General features: G+C 36.9%; 1 protein-coding gene across 2 annotated transcripts in view; it reads left to right on the forward strand.

Annotated features, from left to right (window-relative positions):
• The window catches only part of HMGA2 (high mobility group AT-hook 2), a 149,883-nt gene that overhangs the window by 52,791 nt on the left and 77,923 nt on the right, over positions 1 to 19,169 (forward strand). Inside the window, exon 4 of one of the 2 annotated variants that reach the window (XR_015796404.1) lies at positions 12,725 to 12,994. The exons of the other annotated variant lie outside the window; for it this stretch is intronic. The gene's annotated coding sequence lies outside the window, so the exon portion shown is untranslated. The remainder of the gene's footprint in view (positions 1 to 12,724; positions 12,995 to 19,169) is intronic. 2 annotated transcript variants of the gene reach the window in all.

A 19,169-nucleotide genomic window follows, 5' to 3' on the forward strand; every position in this document is an offset into this window, starting at 1 on the left:
TAGTCTTTCCTTCAGTAGTTCAACAAGATAATGCATATTTTACATTAAGTGGATACGGTTTCATGTATTGGTAGTGCCCAGACCAAAATAAATATATGCTAAATAAATTTGGGAGACTCTTTTTTCCCAGATGAGGCAGATAAGCTGTGTCTGCCAAGTAAATCAACCATTTGATAAGTTGTAGTGTAATCTTGGCATACCTGAGCCATTTGTGTAGCATACAGGTGAAACTCGAAAAATTAGAATATTGTGCAAATGTTCAGTTATGTCAGTAAGGCAACTCAAAAGGTGAAACCAATATATGAGATAGACACATTATATGCAGAGCGAGATATGTCAAGCCTTACTTTGGTATAATTGTGATGATTATGGCATACAGCTTATGAAAACCCCAAATTCACAATCTCAGAAAATTAGAATAGTGTGAAAAGGTTCAGTATTCTAGGCTCAAAGTGTCCCACTCTAACCAGCTAATGAATCCATAACACCTGCAAAGGGTTCCTGAGCCTTTAAATGGTCTCTCAGGCTGGTTCAGTAGGAATCACAAGCATGGGAAAGACTGCTGACCTGACAGTTGTGCAGAAAACCATCATTGACACCCTCCATAAGGAGGGAAAGCCCCAAAAGGTAATTGCAAAAGAAGTTGGATGTTACCAAAGTGCTGTATCAAAGCACATCAATAGAAGGTTATGTGGAAGGGAAAAGTGTGGTAGAAAAAGGTGCACAAGCAGCAGGGATGACCACAGCCTGGAGAGGATTGTCAGGAAAAGGCCATTCAAAAGTGTTGGGGACTTTCACAAGGAGTGGACTGAGGCTGGAGTTAGTGCATCAAGAGCCACCACACACAGACGGATCCTGGACATGGGCTTCAAATGTCGTATTCCTCTTGTCAAGCCACTCCTGAACAACAAACAACGTCAGAAGCGTCTTACCTGGGCTACAGAAAAAAAGAACTGGTCTGTTACCCAGTGGTCCAAAGTCCGCTTTTCTGATGAGAGCAACTTTTGCATCTCATTTGGGAACCAAGGACCCAGAGTCTGGAGGAAGAATGGAGAGGCACACAATGCATGATGCTTGAAGTCCAGTGTGAAGTTTCCACAGTCAGTTGATTTGGGGAGCCATGTCATCTGCTGGTGTTGGTCCACTGTGCTTCATTAAGTCCAGGGTCAACACAGCCATCTACCAGGAGATTTTGGAGCAATTCATGCTTCCTTCCGCAGACGAGCTTTATGGGGATGCTGACTTCATTTTCCAGCAGGACTTGGCACCTGCCCACACTGCCAAAAGTACCAAAACCTGGTTCAATGACCATGGGATTACTGTGCTTGATTGGCCAGCAAACTCGCCTGACCTGAACCCCATAGAGAATCTATGGGGCATTGCCAAGAGAAAGTTGAGGGACATGAGACCAAACAACGCAGCGGAGCTGAAGGCCGCTATTGAAGCATCCTGGTCTTCCATAACACCTCAGCAGTGCCACAGGTTGGTAGCATCCATGCCACGCCGCATTGCGGCAGTCATTGCTGCAAAAGGGGCCCAAACGAAGTACTGAGTACATATGCATGCTTATACTTTGCAGAGGTCCGATATTGTTCTATTTCCAATCCTTGTGTTATTGATGTCATGTTATATTCTAATTTTCTGAGATTGTGAATTTGGGGTTTTCATAAGCTGTACGCCATAATCATCACAATTATACCAAAGTAAGGCTTGACATATCTCGCTTTGCATGTAATGCGTCTATCTCATATATTGGTTTCACCTTTTGAGTTGCCTTACTGACATAAATGAACATTTGCATGATATTCTAATTTTTCGAGTTTCACCTGTATATTTAGTTGACAAAGTTGACTTTGATACTTGTTTTTATCTGACAAATGCTAGATTTATTTGTTTTGTTTTTGTTTTTGTTTTTTGTTATTGATATATATGGCACCTGAATCACTGGAATAAATCTAGGCAGCTATTAATATTAAAAACTGAATAAAAGTAATACAAACAACAAACACCAAAGAACCGTAATACATACTATGCATCAGGAAAAGATAACAACCCCAGCATTCAAAACAGTAAAAATAGAGAGCAATTAGAACTCCCCACAGTCTGTTATAATATGTAATAGTGTCTTTTAAAATTGTTAAAATTGTTTCCTGGTTTTGCCAGGAAAGCTAATCATGCTGGGCTTAAGAATCTGCTGAGTGTATACAAAAGTTTTACCATCAGCTGTGAATCGTAGTAGTGAAATTGATCAAACAATTTATGCCCCAACATGAATTTTGCAAATACTGACCATCTCTATGGTCATTTGGCTTCAGGTGAAGAACTGTTTTAGGCTGTTTAAAACTCTGTATTTTTAGTGTGATTCGGATTCATACCCTGCGGGTATGCTGTATAAGTTAACTGGTCTAAGTAAAATTCTAGATTTTTTTATGCTGTAACTTGTTATTTTTATGATACTGCAATTTAAAATCAAGTTCCCTAACTAATAACAACGTTGGGTGGTTTTAGTTACTATAGTTACAATATAAATATAGTAAACAAACTAACACATTAGTTCCTCTGGGTATGATTTATTGACCACTCTTTAGCATGGCTGTCAGTGGTTTATTTATTTATTTAATCAATTATATGGCCTCCTATCCCACAATAGTAACTTTAGGCTGCTAACAGTATTGAAATCTCATGTAATTAATGTAATATAACATATTATAAAATACAATATATATAATACGATACAATACAATATATAATTAATGGTAACCAAAGACAACATAAATTATCAGACATGTCAATTTCATGGACTCAGTTAGCTTCTCAATACCCATGCCTGGGAAAACAGCCACATTTTTAAAGCTTTCCGAAATGTCAACAGGGTGCTATGGTGCTCCGAAGGGCGGGCACTATGACAGAAAAGGCCCACTTCCTAGGTCCAACGTTTCAGGTGAGACTGTGAGCATGCCCCTTCTGTTGGACCTAATGGGACGGGCAGAAACAATAGGAGAAAGGCATTCCTGCAAATAAATCTAAAAAGATAATAAAAAATACCAAACAAGTGATCAAACCATAGCAAAGCTGCTTAAAAAAATCCAGTATAAGAGCAAATAATACAAATATAAGAGTCCTGGGCAAATGATGTTTTCAGCTGGTGCTGTTAAAAATAATGATAGCATCAGTCAAACATCTGTAGGCAGGTAGCTTCAGAGAAATACCACAACTGAAAAAGCTCTGTGCTACAATGTTGAAAGGAAATAGCTTAACTTTAAAAGGTACTTTCCCTCCCTCCCTCCCTCCCTCCCTCCCTCCCTTCCTTCCTTCCTTCCTTCCTTCCTTCCTTCCTTCCTTCCTTCCTTCCTTCCTTCCTTCCTTCCTTCCTTCCTTCCTTCCTTCCACATTAAGTATGGCACAAGGAGAACTTCACAAAGGGAATTCCAAGACCATAATTCTCCTAAAACTCCTAACTATTTTAATGCTGTAGTCAGAAATATGGAAAAATAATGTTTTAATCTGTGTCTCTTTTCATGAACAATGAAGTAATTTCATCTTGTAACAGTAGCATGAAACCGTCTATTTTTCTGTTTGAAATCCTTTAATAAGGTATGAGTTATGCTCTCTAATAATGGCAGCCTCTGCACATAGACACGCACAGACACACACACACCCCTTGTATATTTTCAGGGGCAGTGTTGGTTCAAAGGCTTCTTACTTCTCAAAGGCCATAAATCTGTAGCACCACCAGAAATTGTAGGGTCTGTAGCATATGTAAGTTCTTCCTCCAAGAATATGTCTATGACAGATTTATATTGATGGCTGTGCTACCTATACTGCCATCACAGACTTCCATTATATTCAGGGTTCTGCTAGTTCAGTCCCCATTTCCTGTTTAAAGTGAGACAAGGTCCTGCCTGAACAAGGGGTGAAATTACAGTTGAACTTTCTAATTGCTGTTAGCACAGGAAAACCTTTGAGAAATATAGTAGGACCTCTTTGTGTCAGTGTGTGTGTGTGTGTGTGTTTTCAAGGCTACCTTGGCAATCTTTTCACCAGTCTGCGTGAAGCTATGAACATTTTTTAACATGCTGTAGGCTCAGTTTTGTCTAATCCAAGGGTTCTGGGCTGTGTCTAAACTCTTTTCTAAATAAGACCTTGGCTATCTCAAACATGAAGTCAAAGTGGACTCATGCATAAATCTGGCACAATTTTGGATTGGTTTGTTTATCGCCATCGACAGAAATTCCCCATTTCTATGCCAAGGCACATTAGTATGCTGAGGGAAAGAAGTACTCGTGAGCCCAAAGAAACCACACTTTCAGTTGACTGTCTAATGTGCTTCTATATGAATATTTCCTTGGTCTACCCTCTTTCTTAAATTGTCTCATCTTTGAGACAACTCATCTTTGCATTGATTGATGACAGGAGGTTGCCTGATATCAAGTCAGATGGTTTGCCATCAAACTCAGTCCTATCAAGTCTGAATAGCAATAGTTTTTTAGTCTTGCTTTACTCAACCTGACGTCCTGCATATCCTCGCTGAAGATACTGGAAGTTGTAGTCCAGCATACTTGGAGGACACCAGATTGAGGAATGGTGTTCTAAGCTATTACACAAAGATTGTTCCCATCACATACTACTTTACCTTTTTTTTTCTTTAATGGCAGGGATGGTACATAGGATCTTCTGCATTTAAGACTTCTGCTTTGCCACAAAATTCACCAGTTTCTCTTACTCTTTCCAAGAAATCTATCAAACTCAGTTCTGTGCATAATGGGATCATTCAGTAACTTTTTCACCCAGCAACTCATTCTGAAGTGCTGGAAAGCATGTAGAAATGTAAGCAATTGGCTCTTTAGAGGTACGCAGTCCTTAAACCATTAAGGTTCAGTCTTTTTCAGTACAAAAAAAGAGACATTTTTACTGTTCTTTCCTTTATGGAATAAAGGGGCAAAATTTTCTTTCAGTACATCATGAATTTAAGTCTGGTTATCCAAACACATAGATTGTTCTTAAAACAGCCATACAAAGTTTAGTTGTTGTTTTAATAAAAAATGTGTCCTTTAAAATTTATTAAAGTGGTTGATCTGCTGGCTCTTGAATTTTAAAGAAAATGTTGGCACCATGTTTTTTGTCTGATTTCTAAATAATTTATTTGATATTATATGGTTGTATTTATACAGCTTTTAGTATGCTTAGCTACATTAAATGAGACAAGAAAGTGAGATAAGATTAAAAACTCCCTTGAGCTAAGTTCTACTCCTGGTGATTACATGGGTGCCTGCATATAGTTTTCTGGGCAACAGGATATAAGTGGTTTGCTATGGCTTTCTTTTGGTATGTTTTTTTTGTTTAGCCCACAGCCTTGACCCTAATATTTCCTCATCTCCCATCTAAGTGCTAACCAGTCCAGACCCTACTCAGCTTTTCTGGAGATCATAAAGGTTAGCTAAGTGCTGCCACCTACTGAAGCTGCATCCTGCAAGCAGCTAGTCATTCCCCTGGCACTCATCCTTATTAGAATTTTTTTTTCTACCAGTTCCTCTCTTTCGTAAACCATTTTTTCCCCTAACAAAAATAACATTCACTAACTGAAAAATAAGCAATGAAGCCTCCCCAAGGAATTACAGAATCCACCACAACTGGAGAGTCTTACGCCTGCTTAATCAGCACCTGCTTCAGGCATGTTTACCAAAGAATAGTAACAAAATATACTGTACTCCTTTACTACTAGAGGCATCTAGCCAAAACTTTGGCCTGGTATTTCAAATTATATGTGAACTTCACATATCTTTCACCTCTGCATTTTCTGCCCATTTATATCTTTATGTCCCTTCTTTTGCTTGTCAGGTTCTTTTGCTAAGTTGTCTCATCCTCCCATTTCCTACTTTCTGTCTAAACCAGTTCCTGATTCCCTTAGCCTTCTATCATCTTAATCCCCGATCTGTCTTTCTTAGATCCCTAATTTTTCTAATTCTTCTACTAGACTTTCTGCTGCTTCTGTCTGTCTTACTGTGGTTCTACAGAGGGGCAGATTATTAAATAGGTTTGTATGAAACAGGATAACATGCAGCTTTAAGGCAGAACCCCAATGAAGACTTATTGCACTTTCTTCTGGCTCAAAATAAGAGAATGGAAAGAAGTGCGAGAGTCATCCTCAAAATATCTGTATACATCTAATCAAAAGATGGACACTACACCAAAAGTGATATGCTGTGATGTTCTTCACCAGTGGACTCTTCTTAGCCATGAAGGCCATTTGGTACAGAGTACTTTACAGAAGTCACTTACAATTACTCTGCTAAGTTAACTTTCTTTTTAATATCTCTTTGCCATCACAAAGTACATATTTTGCTATATTTTAACAGTGCATAGGTATATTGTAATAATTACATCTCTGCAAGATTTTATGCGTCCTACAAATGGATATATTGCATTTCATGGGACCCATTGTGAAGTCATGTGCATGTATTGGCATATTTTCCAAGAAGCTGGGTGGCACAATGATTCGCAATCTGTGACATAGCGATCCATTTACTGCCAAGGTTTTTCAAGGAATCTTGGAGCATTAAGATTAGGCCTTTCTGTTACTTGTTTGAATAAATCACAGTGGAAGTGGTTATTGTTTGTGCAGTTTGAGATTACTTGTAATCACTGAAGCAGTGGTGATGTTAATAATGGTGAATATGATTGAACAGTAGTATACACCTAAATTTTGGAACTTTCTGGCAATCATCTTACAATCTGTTGCTCGATGTTGGATGGAAGTTGCACTAGCATATAGTAGAAAAATTAATATTTTCTTCCATGATATAGAAGGGTCGAAACAAGAGGCAGCTCTTTTTAGCATGTATCCCCAGCACATGACAACTATGGTTATCATAGGAACATAACAATTTTGAGAGTCCTATGAGTAGAAGGACAGAATGTAAATTTGTAAAAAATAAAATTGTGAGTCCCTGTTGCTTATCTTTAATGGCATCTTTGTGTGGGCTTTTGACTGGAATTATTCTGATATGCATACTGGTTTCTGCTTTGCCAAACCAAATATCAGACTGGGAAAACAGTGGGTCACACTGCATTAAATACCATTCCACACCTGTGGTTGGGTGGTCCAAATACCCACAGCCAGAGCTTGAGTTTGTTTCTCCCCATTCAGACCCCCATAACCTCCAGACGCTGGGACAAGCTTTAGTGGGGATGTAGCAAGGCCAAGGATTACCATCCTGGCCAATTTTATATCCTTTGGACAAGAAGCTACCTTAAGATCTCTGGTCCATCTGGATGGGTACTGAGTGATTATTGACAGGAATCAATTATCTAGGTGTTTCCTAACCTTTCCTGGAAATGCCAAGGATTGCACCTAGAACCTTCTATATGTAGACGATGTGCTGTATGTCTGAGGCATATATTTACATTATTTGAGAAAAAATTCTGTATTTGACCAGTGTCAAAGAAGTTAGGCAATGAGCAAACCATTGTTAAGCAGTCTGCTGGTATGTTTAAAATCACTCTGTTTTTTCACATCCATCTCATCGCTTTATAAATGGAGGTCTACGAGAAACAGCAAAGGGGCCTTTTATATAGCTAGTAAAATGAGTAACACTTGCAGACCATTAAAACACAGTTTGCAACTTCATTATGATTTTGAAAGGCATGAGAACATTAGTCACCAAACCAAATAGCATTTTATTAGGGTTTAGGTAAATGCAAATGCAAAATCAGACTTCCACGGTTTTACTGCTGCTTTGCTCTTGCTTCATTCTAGCCTGGAGGAGGAAAACCAACAATATAAAATAAAATTCTATAGCCAGTTTTATGAGGAAACATATTGTGGTTAAAGCACATTGTGGAGAAAAGCCTTTAAGATCAGTGAAATAAAGGAATTTGAGAGGCATGGGAAGGAAGTCATGTTTACTCAATGCATTTAGATGAGAATTTCATGGACTTCAGGATTTCAGAAGCCTATAATATCTCTTAATTAATCACCTCTACAGTTTGAAACTAATTATGCATAGTAAACAGATAATAGCAAATGGCTTCACTTTGATTTTGAACAAGCAAAATGATGGATTTGAGCTAAATTCTTCTGCAAATGGAAATTAGCAGATGTCTTTTGCAACATGAGAATCTGGCCTCTGATGGAATGAACATTATGTCTGCTCCTCTTTCATCAAACACTCTAGGGCAGGTGATACAGTGTACACTCAGTTTAGAAGATATTCATGTTTTTGCCCTATAGTTTAAAGTTGATTTTAAAATGCTGGGTATTTTAGCTTTTCAAGCTAGTAAATACCCAGTAAATCTTTTCAAGCTAGATTCCTGGTCTTACTCCCAAGGATGACAGCACATTTAGTGACACCTCTCTTTTTCCAAAATGTTTTAAGGTTAATCCTAATCCAAAAGTAGTCCTATATAATTTTAGTCTTTTCCTTTATTTTGATTTTAATATTTCTTTCTGATTTTAGATCATACTAAATTTTTCGGTAATTGAAAATATATAAATGAGAAATTCAGCATGCTGGAAACCAAAGCATCCGTTTCAAACCTAATTCATACTTAAGCTGTAGGCCCAATATAGGCCTTATAAAATTCTTAGGCATTTTAATAATGAGGTGTCTGTAGTCCAGTGTTTTGTTTGGAAATACCTCCCCTTCCTGCTGCCCAGAAACAAACACAAAAAACAAAGACAAGGTAAGATAGTAGAGAACATCCTGGGAACCTAGAAGTGATGCCAAGGTAGAGACCAGCTTCATTAATTTGCTTCAAAAATTTGCAATTTTTTTGTGATTGGCAAAACCCACCTAGCACCATCTTGAGATAGTAATTGCAATATGCTGTTAAAATTCCACACATATTTTATCAGTCCACAAATATTGGGAACCCCTGAAGTAAGAACAAACTTACTTTGTAAAAAACATAAGGGGTTGCTTGTTTTAAAATGCCCCTACAACTGTATTTTTGCTATATGTAATAAACTCGGGATCAAAAATATCAGGAGTCAGTGCTGAATATGAAGCTTGTGTATAGTCTCATCAAATGTTCCTTCATCTTTTCAAAATAATTATTTCTCATTTAAAAATAAAATATGCAAATGAGATTTGCTAATTTTATGCATGTGCAGAAAAAGAGTATTTTGTGGGAGTAATTCAAACATGTATTCTCCTGTTTACAGCAGAAGATATATTCCAAGAAAGCTTTAGGATTATAAGAAACCACCATGTACTGAACCAGACCATTTGTTCACATAGCTCAGAATTGTCTGCTGATTGTCTAATGAATGTAAGATGTTTTGTAGGACTATACAGTACAGCTGCTTTAAGATGTTGGAAGCAGGTGGTACATTCCTGGTTCCCCATGCTCCAAAGCATCTTGTAGAGATTGAAACCAAAAGCACTGCCCAACTCTAATGTTTTGTATGCAAAGTGTATACTCTCGTGTAAAACTGTGGTTCCACCACTGTTTCCAACAGTGCTGACTGAAGAAAGTGGAATCGCTTTGCAGCAACTTTTTCCATTGATATTATTTTTATGGTTACAGCATAAATGCTAGTTTTATTGTATCATAATATATATAGTAGCACGAAGTATTTTAAATAGTTTTAAATAGTTTTAAAATAGTATTTTAAATAGTTAGATAATCATTATCTCATTGCTAGTTACAAATCATATACACAAACAATTTTTTTTTTTTTAAAACAGGTATATTTAAAGAGTAAATAGGAGCAAAGCCATAAGTCACTGTCTAAAATATGATATAAAAATGTTCCTCCATGTAATGTGTATTGAGAATATATGCCAGGAATCTGTTGAAGTAGTATCAGCTGCTTTTTCAGCTCTAGCTTATGTCTGAGCCCTTCTCATATTACATTTTCAAATGAATAAGATAGGAATCACGAAAGGGAAGGAAGGAAGGAAGGAGGGAGGGAGGGAGGGAGGGAGGGAGGGGAGGGAAGGGAAGGGAAGGAAGGAAGGAAGGAAGGAAGGAAGGAAGGAAGGAAGGAAGGAAGGAAGGAAGGAAGGAAGGAAGGAGAAAACTGATATATACAGTATGTACCTGCTCTTTTTTACCTATTGGACTGCATGAAGCTCAGTGTTTCTATTATCAATAGAATGTGTGGAGTTATTCAGAATCAGTAACAAATCAGTCATAGCAACACTTCACTTACTGAAGGTCGGATGCCATAGATTGCAGAATTAATACTAGGATGTTTGTTTGATTTTACATAACTCTGCTCTCCATTTGGTGTACTTCTGATCTGAAAGTGAAAGGTTAATATCTTCTCATATTATGAGACTTCAAAATTGCTCTTAGTTGAGGAGGATTTACAGTTTTCTAGAAATAACATTTCATTTTGAACACTGATACATAGAAGAAGAACATCTAGATGTCTGGAAATACTTTTTAGCAGAGTCATTGGTTCTGGGATTAGCAAAATGGAAATGTTACAAGAGAGCAAAACATTAACTGGAGAACTATCTCTTTCCTCACAACTCTTCCACCAATCACAACTTAGAGTCTTCAATTGTAATCTTACTTGGCCTATCAAAGAGACTTATATAAGAATTTCCTATTATACCTGGAACAAAATTTGTCAGTTGTATAGAATTAAATTGGAAAAAATATTAAGCAACATGAAATTAAAAAATAGACATTTTATGAATCAGTAATAGATTTTTAAAAAAGAGACAAACTAAAGAATAGGAATACATGATTTACTTTCAATCAAACTTGCTTTTAAAAGTATTTAACTGTGTAGTTGATTAAAATACCACATTGTAAACATGCTATCTTTCATATTATTCTGAGAAAGTAAGTGTTGAATTTGTAAATAAATTCAACAATATTATAGATAGTACAACTATAGCAGTTTTATTGCAGAGGTTAATAAAACAAATGACAGTGAAAATCCAGTGCTTTTCTAAGGCTAAGTACTTAGCTGAAATTGAAGTTTTAGTTTGTCTTCAACTTCTGGTTGTGCATGCCTTGTTAGTTATACAATCAGAGTTCTATACTGTTTAGAGACAATAAACTACCCCAATAAAATATTTGTTACATCTGATTGGTGTAAAGAAGTGTCACACATTATTTTAAAGTTATCACTTAACCTGATAAGGCAGCTAGAAAGCAGCGTACATGCAGAAGTAATACATGGCAGACAACTTGTGGTCTGTAGTTAAGTGACTAGACTAATACATTATTTAGCTAATTTAGGCAAATAACAAGAAAAGGAAATATGTTATTTCTGCAAAAGAAACATTTAAATTAATGGATGGTAATTTGAGGAAAACCTTTTCAAACGGGTTCCAAACAAAATAGGTACACTTTTATAAAATAACAAGTTTTAAATAATGCTTTGGACATTTTCTTCAAATGCTCATTGCATCTAAGTTCCTTTTTGTGCGCTTTTATTTGCTTCAGAATAACACCAGACTGCCAACAAAGAAGGGCCTGTGCTCCCAGGAATTTTCTGCATTCCTCTCTGGAGTAGGCATTTTCTCAGCTACAAAGGCCCTTTGGCGAATTTCCTCTAATCATGGATTTGCTCTGGGCTATGATAGGTGCCATTCATGGTCTTGGTTCGCTGTTTGATGGGGCTGAGGCCTTAATGGGATCCTTTCACCATAAACAAAACACAGTAACCTTAGTGAGAGAATCAGATTTGCTGTTGCGGAGAAGGGCCATGTTTTCCTCTTTACTTTTCTGTTTTGTTTTTTACTGAATATATTATTTTAAGTTCACATGGAGTGGCAGATCTTGGGACAACTTATTAAACTTTATGTGACAGTGGTGTCTTCAGTGTGTGCAGAGATTGCATATGGTGATACATGATAAATGTTCTGCTTTCCAGCGGGTCTACATCCCCTCCCCCCCCCCGTTGGATTTATTTCACAGGGGAGGAAGATGATTCAGGCAATTTAGCATCCCAGGTCTTTTGTACAGAGCTAGATTCTAGGCTGGAATTTGATAAATAGGTTTAACTGGCAGGTGTTGGAAGAAGACAAATAATTAAGGAATGCCACATGAACTCTAATTCAACAAAATATGAACTACGGTTTCCACTAGCCTTACCTCTGTTACTGTTTGTGCATGTACCTTCTTTTTCATGTTTAAAGAATACATAGAATATTTATACAGTCCTCCCCCCTAGAAACGGACAAATAAGAATTGCACCATCTTAATAATAGGTATATTGGGGAAAAGAATTTTTCAGTAGGATACTGCACTCATAATTTATAAACTTCTGTATCAGAAACAGAGAGTTTTGAGAGCACTGACCATCTTTAAGAAAAATGAATACTGAAATTATTTACTTGATAATATTGTAGCTTCAGAATTGTTAGTGCATATAGAATTAGATTTGGATGTTTTAAAATGGATGATTTCACTAGCTGACTTCTGGAAAGATAAACGAAGACACTGAATCTGTTACTTGGTTCCCAGGTGGGAGTGGGAAGGAGTACTGTAAGTAATTATTTTTGTTGGGATTAAAGTAGTGCTTCCCAAACTGGGGTAAATTACCTAAAATTGGGTAAAAGTGGTTTTTCTTTGAGTAATGATGCACGAACCCATTCACAACAGAGACATTTAAATTGACTTAAAGATTGCCACATGTACTAAAATATAATCGAAAATCTCTCAGAGTATTCCTATTAAATGAAAATTGATGAAATTACCAATGGTAATTTGTTGAAATGACATAAAGATCATTCAATGATTTTTTTTTATAATACAGGTAGTCCTCGAGTTACGACCATTCGTTCAGCGACCGTTTGAACTTATGATGGTGCTGAAGGAAGGGACTTACGATCGGTCCTCGAAGTTCCGGCCATTGCAGCACCCCTGCGGTCACCTGAACAAAATTTGGGCACTTGGCAACCAGCTCGCACTTATGACCGGTTGCAGCGTCCTATGGTCACATGATCTCCATTTGAAACCTTCCCTGCTGGCTTCTCACAAGCAAAGTTAATGGGGAAGCCAGCACGGGAGGTCACAAGTCACTCAGGTAAGTCTCCCCCACCCCACCCTGGCCTTTCTTCACTCACATGCACCACGCCCTCTTTCCCCTCTTTGCTTGCACGCACGCACTGTGTTGTCCTTTCCCCCTTCACTCGCTCGCACGCACTGCGCCCTCCTTTCCCCCTGAGTTTTGGGTAATGAAAGAAAAAGGTTGGGAGTCACTGAGTTAAAGGGAAGAATATATTTTTCTTCCCTGACACTGTTGGATATTATTAGATGTAGGAAATAAGCTATGACTGGCAACCTGGTTTAATATGTTTCATTATATTTTTAGGTTATACAGAGAATTTATTCTATTTCATTTTAATTATGATTATTAATTAAATTAATACTTTAAATATTCTGTCTTTCTTTCCTTCCTTCCTTCCTTCTCCAAAAATAATACAAATGAAACTTGTCAAAGCCTGGGTAGAGTCCATTTTGGAGCATTTGTCCTTTTTTAGAAGTGGGATTGTGGGTACCTAGTATATTATTTTACACTAGACAATTTTAATTGATTGATTATGTGCTATCAAGTCAGTGTTGACTCTTAGCAACCACATAGATAAATTTTCCCCAGGATGATCTGTCACCAGTCTGCTCCTTCTTATTTTCAACAGTGTACCCATTGCCATCATCCTCTTCTCTTTCCTTCTATCTTTCCCAGCATTATAGATTTCTCCAATGAGCTAAGCCTTCATGTAATGTGTCCCTAGTATGATCATTTGAGCCTGATCATTTTTGCCTCAAGTGAGGATTCTGGGTTGATTTCTTTATGTTAAAAGCATTTGTTTGCTTCCTTGGCTATCCATGGTATTCTCAGGACTCTTCTCCAACACCAGCGTTCAAAAGTGTCAATACTCTTTCTATCCTGCTTCTTCAAAGTCCACTTTGATTTCCATAGAGTGTCTCAGGTAAAGCCACTGCCTACACGATTTTGATCTTTGAAAGCATAGACACATCCTGCTATCTGAATGTCTTTTCCAAGGCCTTCATTACTACTCTATTAAGTGTTTATGACACATTTCTTGATTGCTGGTTCCCTTACTGTTGTTAGTTGATCTTAAAAGGCCGAAGCTATCCACCATTTCAGTATCTTCATTGTCAATTCTAAGACTGTACCTGTTGTCATTTGTGTGGTTGTCTTTATATTTAATCTTACTCCCATTTTTTTCATGGACTTACCTCAATATATATACAGGTAGTCCCCAGTTTAAGAACGAGTTCTGTCCCAAGATCTGTCCTTAAGTCAAATTTGTATGTAATAGTATTGTGTAATGAACTCAAACCATTGTGTATTTAACTCGAATTATTGTGTATTTAACTTGAATTTTGCTACAGTAGGCTCCATTCTTAACTAAGGCTCATCCTTAAACCAGGCGTTGTTAACCCGGGAACTACCTGTACTGGTTATACTCTGAATAAATAAAGGGAGAGTATACAACCTTCTCTCACCCCTTTGCCAACCTGAAGCTAGGCTGTTTCACCATGCTGTATCTGTACTATGGCTTCTTGACCTGTGTATAAGTTTCATTTCGGGACAATGAGATATTCTAGGATTCCCATTCTAATCTCTCTGTTGTTACAATTTTAGTGTATGTGCTAAGTGAGCACGTAGGATTCCAGTTTTTCTGAGCACTTTCAACAGTTTGAAGTGACTGACACAATCAAATGACTTTCTGTAATCAATGAGGCATATAGTGATTTGTTTTTGGTATTCTTTGGCTTTCTCAATTATCCAGCATGCATCAGCAATAATTTCTCATATTCTTTGGCATTTTTTAAAGCCAGATTGAACATCTGGCATCTCCCTTTCCATATAGGGTTCTAATCTGCGCTGAATGATCCTAAGCATTATTTTGCCAGCATGTGAACTTAAGCACATTGTTCAGTAATTTGCACACTCTATTAAGTCTCCTTTATTTAGTAGTGATATGTAGACTTATCCCTTCCAGTGTGTTGGCTATCATGTCATTCTCTAGATTTGCTGGCATAGTTTGATTAGAACCTTTACGTATTCTTCTGTTGCTTGCCATATTTCTGTAGATGCTCCATCAATTCCTGTAGCTTCCAACTTGGTAATGACCAGAGTGCTGATCTAGCTTCATCTTCTAGTATCAGAGGTTATTTAAGTAGGGAATATCTTCTAAGCTATTTGGATATTTACATCTTTACTATACAGAATTTCAGTATAGTCTTTCCATCTTTGTTTGATCTTCTTTGAATCAGTTACTATCTGTCCACTGGTGTCCTTTAGCATACCAATTTGAAGTTGGAACCTCTTTCTGAATTCAGAGATCTTTTGAAACACTTTCCTTGTTTTTTCCATGCCAGCTTCCATCTTCTTTGTCTTTCCAGATGTTGTTGTAATACTGGTTCTTGTCATTTCTAACATCTCTCTGAAATTACTTGTTATATTCCTTCCTGAGGACTTTGTCTTTCTTGATTTTGGTTTCTCTTCTCTTCTTGGCAATTTCCATGGCTTGTTCTAAAATTCAGTTTGCTTTGTTCTGTTTCTTGATCTTTGGTGATCTCTTCACATTCTTACTTAACAACTTCTTTGATTTTATTTCACAGTTCCTCTGTTTCCCTATCAGTGAGGCTCAGGATTTCAGAGCAATTTCTGATGCTCTCCATGAAAATGGTGGGTATTTATTCAAGAGCATATCATGGAAACTGGTTAGTTTTCTTCTTCTGCTTTAACTTAACTTGGAACTTGCATATGAACAGTTCGTGATCTCATCCACACTCAGTCCCTGGCCACATGTTATAACTGAGCTTGTCCCCTTCTTTCTACCAAGTTGATTTGTGTGTACTCCATTTGGCAACGTCCACGTATATAGGCATTATTTTTGTTGTTTTTAAAATGTGTTAGCAATGAAGAAATCATTAGATTGGCAGGAAAATGATGTATCAGTTTCTGCCAATCCAATGATTAATATGTCATTTTCCTGCTTCTTTTTGGTTTCCTAGGCCATACAATCCAACTACATTTTCCTCCTTAATATTTCCGGCTTTGGTGTTCCAGTCTCCAACCACAAAGCAGAATATCTTGTTTGCATGTTCTATCAGTCTCAAATTGAACTTGATCATAAAACTCATCAACCTCCTCTTCTTCTGTGTCAGTGGTTGGAGCATAAACTTGGATGATTGTCATGTTAAACGGCTATCCACCCACTCTAATTGTTTGTTATTCAGTGACTGATTGCACTGTAGCCAAATACTGTTCTTGTTATACCCTTCCTAACTATGAAAGCAGCACTGATCCTTCTTTGTTTTTCATGTTCTGAGTAGTCAATAGTATGTCTTCTGACTGAAAGCATCCAATTCCAGTCCATCTCAATTCACAGATGACTAAGATGCCAGTGTGTAGTTGATTCATTTTGTCTTTCACTACATTGAGCTTTCCCATGTTCATGCTTATGTTACATGCTCCCCACTGTAATTCTGTCCTTGCAGCTTCAGAATTTATTTTCCTGCATGGCATCATCAACAAATCCCAAAGGCTTTAATCTAGGCAATCATAAGCACCATTAGTACTCCAAAGGACCATCAGCTGTTTCTCAGTAGCATGTTGAGTCTGACCTGAGCAGCTTGTCATCCAGGAGTGTATCATCAATAATTTTATATTTGCTATCTGTGTGGTTTTATCGCATCAAGTTGGTAGAAGGAAGAGACCCAGGCTTCAGACTTCAGAACTGCCATAAATAAAGGATGGGATTTCTGGGTGTTGTTAGAAGTATATAGGGGGCTGGAATCCACAAGATTAGAAACAAACAGGTTTTTTAAAATATTCTGTCTCCATCTGGGTAAAATTGGCATTATTTGAGAGCACCCTCAAGTACCTTAATGGATCAGATGTTCTCTCAATTGAGGATTTTATTGTCATGTATTATTTGACCCTTACAAGGCTTTGCCACTGTACAGTAGTACCTGTGTCATCAAGATGATTCATCCTTATGTACTGTAGCAACACAGTGTCATTATACTGATACAACTGTGTCATTGCTCTGACAAAAAACTTCCCTCATCTCTTCACATCATCCTTTTTAACTTGTGAAACAGATCATAGTTGTGCATAGTTCAGGAATTGCACTTTCTACATAAAATGCATTCTGAGGCAGCAAGTGTGCCTGTACAAAAGAAAATTATGTTCCCATCATTATGTAGATTTTCATTTTTATTATTATGTCACAATCTGGTGCTAAAAATAATAGCATGGAAATTGAATCTAGGATTTTTGATTTACTGTTCCCTAGTTAGTGTAAAGCACAATCAAATTAATAGCATTTACAAAATACATTGCTGATTAATTTTTCATTTCATTTAGTCTACCTAATTATTATAACTGGTTAAATCTAGAAATTACAAAGATGCATAAGGACCAATCATAATTCTAATTTTTTATAAGTGAAAAAATGATGTTGGAGACCCAATTTGAGCATAATCAAAATGTGTTTTTAAATATTTCCTAGACATACAAGACCATTATCTTGTTCTAGTATGTAGTCCATAGGTTGGAGGTTAGGATAGTGGGAGAAACAGTATTCTGTCACTTTGATGTAGAACAGAAATGTCCTAAGCTGACTGAGAATTGGGAAGAAATTGAATTATGAATCAAACAGCCCAGCTGCAACTTCAAAGTAATACCAATTAAAATAAATGTGAATGGATTAATGTTTTATGGATGCTTGAAAAAATGCTGAGGTAGAATTAACTGAATCACAGTGCACAGTAACTAGGATGTCTGATCCACTGTATACTTGATTATTCATGACCATGTATTCCCTTCTGCAAGGCCTTTGTTCCCATGATTAACAACTTAGTTTGTTATTGTATGCATGAATAATGGGTGGTATAAATTTAAATCAGATTGTTAAAAGCTCTATTACCATTTGACACTGCAGAATGATTCATGCCAAGTTTAATTGTTTATTTATTTAAAGAATGTGTATGGCCACCCAAATTGAATGATGTGACTCTGGCTGGCTTAAAACAGAAAACAACAAGAGAAAACATAACAATCAGCAGTAAACAATTATAATCAATAATAGACAACCTGGTTTACATTCACATCCTTCCCCAATGGGAACTTACTCAGCCTGGCCCCAATGTCTGGGGGAATAACCAAGTTTTTAAGGCCTTTCTAAAGGCCAGCAGAGTCAGGCTAACCGAACATTGGTGGGGGAGGAGGGGTGATCATCCCAAAGTTCCCAATATGGTAGCCAAACTCATGGAGAAAAAGGCCATAAATGGCTAATAGTGATAACATATACTATTTCCAGAGACAGCATATCTTTCAATACCAGCCACTGGGATATATTAGTGGGATAGAAATATTGCACTTATATTCTGCATGTGGACTTCTCATAAATTTGCAGATGGACTAGGCATGTGATTCTACGATGTGATCCAGCAAGGTCTTCTTAATGTCTTTATCTTGGTCCCTGTGTAGTCAATCAGTGTATTTTCCATTAACAAAGAATGTATACATAATTTAGGGAATCAGATTGTTAACACTTCCAGTCAAATTACCAATTGTCCAATGAGGATTCCATTGTTCCAGTGGATGGCAATTTAGGATAATAAGGGACAGCATAGCATGTACAAATATACTTTAGCTTTAAGGAAGCCTGTTTTCTGTCCATCTCAGTGCTTTATCTGCATTATTTGGATAAGTAGATTGGGCTATTTTATAGAATATTAATTAATTAATTAATCGAATTTGTCACTGCCCATCTCGTTGAATGACTCTGAGTGGTTTACAAAACAATTAATATACTATTAAACTGATTTTATACATGAAACACTTAAACAGTTGAAATATAATCTGATTTTATACGTGAATAAATATTTCAGTCTTACTATGAAAGCTATAATTTTCTTTAAATAGAGTTCAATATGATTGAATTATCATTGATGCATAATGTTTTATCATGGGGCCTTTTTCTATTTATTACATACCACAATGGACTTTTTAAAAAAATAGCTTAAAGTTCAGCAGAAAATCTGTTAATCTTGTGGTAGGTATGTCCTTGTTTCCAATTTCTCCCACAGTGTATTGTCAACGAGATTTCTATAATTATATTCAGCTGATTTATAACTTGTTTGAGATTTAGTGCTCACTTAAAAGAACAATCTTTTTCTGATTATAGTGCCATTAAAAGTAACTCCAGTCTTCT

Source organism: Python bivittatus, unplaced genomic scaffold (genome assembly GCF_059951505.1).
Source record: "Python bivittatus isolate LINGU-HERP-01145 unplaced genomic scaffold, Pbiv_v1 ctg000330_np1212, whole genome shotgun sequence".
NCBI lineage: Eukaryota > Metazoa > Chordata > Lepidosauria > Squamata > Pythonidae > Python > Python bivittatus.